The sequence below is a fragment of the Pyrgilauda ruficollis genome, unplaced genomic scaffold, assembly GCF_017590135.1.
Source record: "Pyrgilauda ruficollis isolate IOZ18807 unplaced genomic scaffold, ASM1759013v1 scaffold12, whole genome shotgun sequence".
Classification (NCBI taxonomy): Eukaryota; Metazoa; Chordata; class Aves; order Passeriformes; family Passeridae; genus Pyrgilauda; species Pyrgilauda ruficollis.
In genome coordinates, this window is record NW_024510321.1 from 7,560,069 (window position 1) to 7,567,890 (window position 7,822).

Consider the following 7,822-nt stretch of genomic DNA (forward strand, 5'->3'; position numbering starts at 1 on the left):
CAAATAATTTCCAAAGCTCTTGTGGTGAGAAAGATGACAGCTGTCCATAATATGCTAATTTTTGTATGCTGTTGTTAAGGGTTGGACCAAGATGAAGAACTGAAAATGTCTTTTGTAACTTAAGAAAAGCTGGCTTAAAGAACATGAGTAAAACCTTGATTAAACAAGCTCAGATTTGGTGAAAAAATTACAATTCACAGACAATGCAGTCAGTATTTAGTGAACAGATATATTTAAGGCATGTACCTTATCCTTCTGAAATAGATTGAAATATTTCTAAATTTAAATTAATTAATTGCAAACATTTTTCTATGTAAATTTTTACTTAAGTTGAGAGAACTCAAAGTGGCCACATGATGGTGCCAAGTCACAGCAGTAAAAAATGAGTTCTTTATGAAAACAACATCCACCACTTGGGCAGTGAGTGTGTTTGTGTCCATTGCACAAATCCAGAGAGCCCAAAGAACTGATGGAGAAATTGATATTTCAGAGGCCATTTTCACAAATCCTAGGTCCTTGATTAGTCATGGACTTTCTTTTTAATGTCCACAAACACAAGTGACCCTTCTTATCTTCATTGCTGGCAATACATTACAAGTTAAATAAGAATAACTTTAGTAATCCAGATAAAGAAAGGGCAGGCAGTTTTTCCAGTAAGGTATCGGAGCATTTCTGATGACACCCATCATGAAAAAAGTCAAACACAAATCTCTCACTCTTTCCATCCCAAATGGAGAGACACACACTCCTTTCTCTCAGATCAATCTTCTGAAAGAAATCCAATAAAATTTCATCACTTTCAGGACTTCCCATCCTGAATTTTCTCTACTGTACCCAATTCTGTACATGGAACCTATAAGCAAAAGTTTGGGATTTGTCTGCCTTGTGCTGTGTGCAGTTGTGGTGGGTTTTTTCAATATGCAAAAAGGAAAAAATAGTGTCAGGTTTTGCACAGAAGTACCTGTCACTGCGTTTGAGCAGCTGTTGTTAGGTATGCTTGAATTCAAACATCCAGATATTTTATGATATGCTTGTACTGCCTGGAGAGTCAGTTCCTGTAGTGGGCCTGTGGAAAATCCTAAAGGATTTTCCTGTCTTGAACTGGAAACCAATGTAAGAATATCAGTAATAATAAAAGTGTCCTGGGCTGGCAGTTGCTGTTACAAGAATGTGAGGAAAAAAATTTGTCCTTTTTTGCATTTTCTCAGTGGGTAAATGCAGATCATTAGAGTGCAGGCCATGCACTCTTAGCAGTTGGACATTTGGATGTAACCATTTTGGAGTACATAGCAGCAAAGTGGGAAGTATTGGCAGGCCACAGTACAAGGAAAGCAATTCCATGCATAAGGATTAAAGAAATTGTTTCAAACAAAACATTTCATTTTCCATCAGCTACTTCTAATGATTGTCAGGTTATATAAGATACTGGATTTTATTCATAAGAAGGCAACATGATTAATTAGAAATTAGACTCTTGTTAAAGAAAAAACGTTCACTGCATTTTCATATGAATATAATTTTTACTGGTACCTCTGGTTCACAAGCACACACATTCAGTTGAATGATCTTTATGTAGAATATAAACATTGCTATCACGTAACATTTCAACCAGACCCAGTAAACATTTTTTCCCACCTGTGGGCAATTTTGGAATAAACACTCAGTATGAACTATAGTTGAAATTAACTGATCCACATAATAGAGAACATTCAAATGATACAGAAGTTCACCTATATTAATAACTTCTATAAAATATGTGTACTTGCTCTTAAACCAACAAATCCTGGCAGCAAGGCTGATAAATTTTAAATTTGCAAAACGCCAGAAAGTTTTGTATAAACTGCTGTTTTTATTTTCCACTTTATGAACATGGTTTGAAAGCCTCTTCTACTTGGAACATAAATATTAATACTGTTTTTATTCCATTTTGTCAACTCACAGATGGGAAAATCAAGTTTTCAGTAGCTGAATAGTAAGTTAACCAAGGAACAGAATTCTTGAATCAGATGGCTGATTTCTTACAACTGTTTGGAAATGCTTCTATTAACCTGTCAGCCTATATTTCCCTCAGAGATTGGGAGAGCAGGAATAGAATGACTCTTCTTTAGTCCCAGAACATTTATTTTTATTTGTACTGAAATACAATTTTGTCTTAATTAAGTATAGCTGTCATTTAATTAAGTCATATTGAAGGGTATGGGTGCTTTGTAGTCTCCAAAGGAAGGGAATATTCTGCAACCTGGAATATTTTTACCAGAACACATTTAAATTGTAAAAATAGAAGCTTTCTTCTGAGGAGTTGGACAGTTCATCTAGGTCTGTGCTAGGTGTAGAAATTGGCAGGACTAAAACAAATACTGAAGTGTCATTAAATTGCAGAGACTGTTGGAATAGGCCCATGTAGAATTCACCTAGGATGTAACCAGAGTTTGGCCATCAGCCATGAAATGCAAACCAGGAAAAGTTTTGAAGGTACCAGGACAAGGAAATGGCTAATGAGACATATTTTCATTATTAGCTTCTATTGTAGTCTATTTACAGACAATTGCTTGTTTGTCTGTGTTTCTGAGCCTCCTCAGCTGTGAGGAGGGAGGCAGATAAGAGTCAAATTGTTTGATAGCTCGAATTGTTTGATGGGCTTGATTTGAGCACAAGGAAATCTGTGCCTTTTTCTTCATATTGGTTACTGACACAGTGTCAAATACAGACTCAAAAGTACTAACATTTGCACATAGTTAGAAAAATCTGTATTTTTCATGGATGTAGCTTAAACTTTTTAACACTGTGCCACTAAACTGATGGAATTTCAGCTCCAAATAATTTATATCCTATTATAAATTAAAGCAGCCTAAGGGCTCTGTTTCCCAGTTTTACCCTGGTGCAACCCAATTGAAAATTGCAATGATACCCTATTAAAAGCAGGAGTAAAGTAATACAGTAATGGCTTATACTACCCATTGACATTTAAAATATGATTATTTTTCACCTTTAGTTGAACCCTTGCTTCCCTTGGATTCATTAAATTTTGTGATATATTTGCTGCCCTTTTCTCCCAGATGTCAAGTGGGTTTTATTTTTGGGAGTCTGAAATATAACAGCTCCACTGGAAACTAATCCCATGCACAGGTCAGACAATCTGTTGTTGCTGAATAGGTTCAATACAGTAAATAAAAAGCAGGTAGACTATATTATTAGTCTTTTTAGTCAGGCTTTGAAGTGCTACAGTGTTAAGAGGTCTTTCTGAGCCAAAAGCTCTGCTCCACCAGCTGATTATTTCACTGCTGTTCCTCTTTTATGTTTTCTGTCTTGTGACCATGAAAAAGCATTCAACTTGTCCACCCCACAATTGTTGCACATCAGGGATTTCATAACTTTCCTCAAACTCCAACTGCAATGTTTTCTCTCTTTTATAGAAAAAAAGAGAGGCATAACACAGCAATTTGTTAGGCACATAGTTAAAAAGCCAAATTTTTAATCTGCTTGGTACTTCTTGGGGGAGAGAAAATGAGAGAGCTGGGTAAAAAAGTGTTGCTTAGGGAGATTGGGGAATTCTTCCAGAGGCATAAAGAACAATCCATAAGTCCACAATCAGACATTTGCTGTAATTTTGAAATACCAGAGTCAAATAGTGAAGCCTTACAGTGAGTTAAATGAAGTTGTGCATTACCCTGACTGCAGTCAGAACTCCAGATTTCTAATGCTGTATCTTAAGGGCAAAGAATTAAGAGAAAAATTTCATAAACTTTCCTCATCTAGAAGAACTTTTATCAATCATTTGGGAGTCAAGTTCTATTACACTATTGAAATAAGTGACCAAGAAAAGTCTGTGTCTCACAGAGCTTATATGAGGTAGGTGGAGAAGATTTCTTTTTTTTTTTTGATTGCTCCATTTATTTGCAGTGGTGATAGGATACTCTTAATGCCCATGCAGTTGAGCCAAAGGACAGGCTGATTAATACCAGAAAAGTAGGATAAAGGAAAAAATGGATGTGAAACTGCCCTTCTAACCTTCACTTTAAAAACTAACAATTACTTAGGTTACTTTAGATATCCAGCTATTTTTCACATTATGAGGCAGTGTCAAAGGGCCTCATTTAAAGATTAAGTCAAACAAAATAATGAAATTCACATTGAGTAGAAGGAAATTCCTCCATTGGTGCTGTGGAATGCAGGACATAGGTTAGACATCACATTACTGTAGATTCCCTAAATTCCCTGAGGCTTTTGCTTTACTTGCTCCATACATAGCATTTTGGCAATTCTGTAAGGTTGGTTCATTAAGCAAATTCGTTACTAATTATGTGGGTGTTGCATGGAGTTCAATGGAAAACTACCTATCCACAATCTTCAAAGACGTTCAGTGTAGTTTATATTTGTTTAAGTTCTGATTTGCATTCTTTTCATACTTTACAAAGATAAGGATTTCACAATATATTGCATTTCTTCATATCATTGCATCCATCTCTTTAAAACCAAAAAACTTCATTTCTCTAATGTCATTACTAATCTCTGAAGTTTAAAGTCTTTCTGAAAAATCTACCCATACATGAAAATAGCTGTATTCAGGCAACAGGTTGATCGTACCCCACCCACAGAGGCCAAGAGCAAATGCTGAAGGAAAAAGGCAGAATAACAGGGGAAGCAAGAGGAACATGCAGTGACACTTTTCTTCCAAGTTTGGTGTGTCTTCCAAGCTGCTGGCAATCTGGAAACCAGTTCCTTGATGGCAGAGGAATTTTCTTACTCAGATGGTAGCAGATCACTGCTCTTAAGGGAGGAATTTTTTTTCCCAGTGATTCATCCATCTTTTGAAAACGATTTTTAGTTTGTCCCCAGAATATTTTGTGGCAATATATTCCACCAAATAATTAGACTGTGTAAATAAATACTTCTGTTTCAAGCCTGCTGGCTGACAACATCCTACATCTTGTGTTATCTGAAAAGGAAAATTTTAACAAGGAAATAAGTAGGAATATTGTTATTTCTCATAGTATCTCTGTCTATTTATTTGCTTTCAAAAAGTCTGTTCTGATTTTCTCATAGAGAAACTTTTCCAAATTCACCTCCGTGTTGAGGTGAATTTCATTTAGACCATGCAAGGTGTTTCCTGTAACAATCATGCCTGGGAATACCAGTAAATTGCATCAGACCCTGCTCCAAAGACATTTGTTTAGATGAGGAAAGTAGATGTGTGATGAAATCAGCCTTGAGCAAATTATCAGTGGAAGCTATCAATCAATGGAAGTTTTAAATATTAATGCTACTTGAATAATATAAATAGATAGATGTATATTTCTCTGTATCTACATCTTAGACACCTCTTCCCAAGCAGACTGAGCAGAGGAAAAATCAAACTATAATTAAATAAACAAATCTTGCTGTTGAATGATCTGTAATATCAGGTTGAGACATCAAACAAGTCCCATTTACTTGAAAGCACTTTGAATCCTTCATCATCCTGTGATGCATGATCACACCATCTCCCATCATTTGCTTTTATTAAAGGGGAAAAAAACAACCCCCACTTAAAGTGCCTAGAAATTGGGTTTCAGAGCAACAAATGTATGAGCTGAGATCTAGTGGAAGAACTCAGAAGAAGGAGGTGGTCCCCAAGCCTCAGATAGTTGGGACATTTAGAAATACTGGATTATAAGAGAAATGCACCCAGACAACTGGAAGTACCCGCCAGTCTTAAAACTGAATTGGTTTTGTATTTCATTTATCAGTGTCTTTTTGTTGTCACTTTGTAATGAGAAATGTGATTGCTCATCCAACCCAGATGAACCATTGTTGGTGTGCCCCTGCCTTGGGTGTGCTAAAGGTGACCCTAAAGGAGAAGCCCACAAATTCAAATCCCACTGTGTTACAATCCCCAAGGAATCTATGTGCCCTAGCACATGTCTAGGGTGTCCTTAGGCAAAGAGGGTTTGAGAAGGAGTCTCCTTATGGACATACAGCAGTGCTGCCCTGAGCTCCGAGCAAGCCTTGAGCAGTGACACGTGTCCTAACAGTGTCAGGCTTTACTCTGATTCTAAGGAGGTGCAGTACTTCTCTTGGGATATACAGAAAAGGCTCTCTGCTCTTGGAGCACAATCTCTCCAGTACTTTCCAGTACTTTCCCACAACTTTATCCCTTTCCACTTAGATACATGCAAGCTATCAAAGCAGCTTTTGGGCACAGAAGTCCATGTTTGGTAAGTTATTTTTAGTTATTCTATCTGTTGAAACTCATCCAGAATGTAATCTACTGTACCAGCAATGTAAGACGTGTTGTGAGAAGAGGTCAAGCATTGCATTTCTGCTCAGCTTGTATTTCAGAGCCTCATACTAAATTCTGCTGAAGGTTTTGGGGGTTTTACAATACCATTATTTATTTGTGTCTATTTAAAAATTCCAAAATAAATGCAACTCTTTTATATACTGTCTCTGCTGTCTTCCAAATTAGGGCTCTTCTAGGGGTTTTGCTCTTGTTGACACCCAATCCAAGGTTATTCACATTCTATCAGAAAAGAATTAATGTATTTGATTTCAAGCACTTTCATATTTTGGGTAAAATAGTTGTCACTCATTATTTTGTCAGTCTGTTGCATCCATTGCATTCAAGGCATAGCAATACCCAACTAACCATGTTAGTGGCCAAAAATCCATCAGAAATTTTGATGTCTAACATGAAGACTATGGCTCATAAAACTCTGCTACTTTAAAAGAATTATCAGCTGCTGAAATCACTTCAAAGTAATTTTCTGTTCCAAATTAGAGTGCATCTTTGCAGCTTAATCAAGTAATTTAATTTACAGCCACAGTTATTATTTATGGCTTATCATTCATATATTATAAGCAGTTTGCTGCAAATTACATTTTAATGTTGATAGATTAACATACATAATTTAAATCAATACATTTTAAAAGCTAGAACATCCCTAATGGACTAGTTAACAATTACTGTGATGCCTTCAAAATGTTATCAAAAGCACAGGGATTGTCTCACAAGCTGTTTGCATTAGAGCACATCTATCAATTTGCAGTAGTAGCAATAGCATTGTTGCTATTTCTAGTTAAAAAATGCCTCTAACACAGAGTAAGATCATTAACAGCAGGAAGAAAAGAAAGGGGAAATATTTTATCCAGGTTTCTTCAAGGATAGGAAGACATATCCAAATATAAAAAGTTGCCCACAGAGAGTTTCACAGTTCAGTGACGTGTGTTGGCAGATACATAAACGAATATACTGCAGTGCTGGATCATGCAGAAGGACATCATGGAATTCTTTGTCTTCCACCTGCCTGATAAACTTCTGACCATCATCTGAATAAAAGTTCTTATGTTTTCAACTCCTAACTGCAGTCACAGCCCAGCCACCTTGCAAGGAGCTTCAGGAATGTCACTCACTGCATTTAATGCTTAAACACCATGGAAACAGCTGCCTCAAAAGAGTCATCCAGAACAGCACAGTCATCCCTGCTCATTGAATCTATCTTTCCAAGCATTGAGTTGTGAGCCTGTGAAAATAATTAAGCACAGGTGTTTGAACAATATGAATGTGCTGCTGTAACGGTGCTGTAACAGTATTTTTCACACACCTGTGAAAAATAAGTATAAAATACCTACAAATAAGTAGAAAATAAGCATAAAATTCTACTAGCCTCCCTTCCTCTAGTTCTGTAGGAATGCAAGGGCCAAGATGAGGTGGGCACTGACAGATCAGGGCCTATGGGCTTGGCAGGATTCAGCTCTTGGTCTATTTTCCCAGCATATCAGTATTCTGGTATCTATTATTCTCTTGTCTGGACAACAGTTTTCTTTGTTCACACTCAGGGTTTTT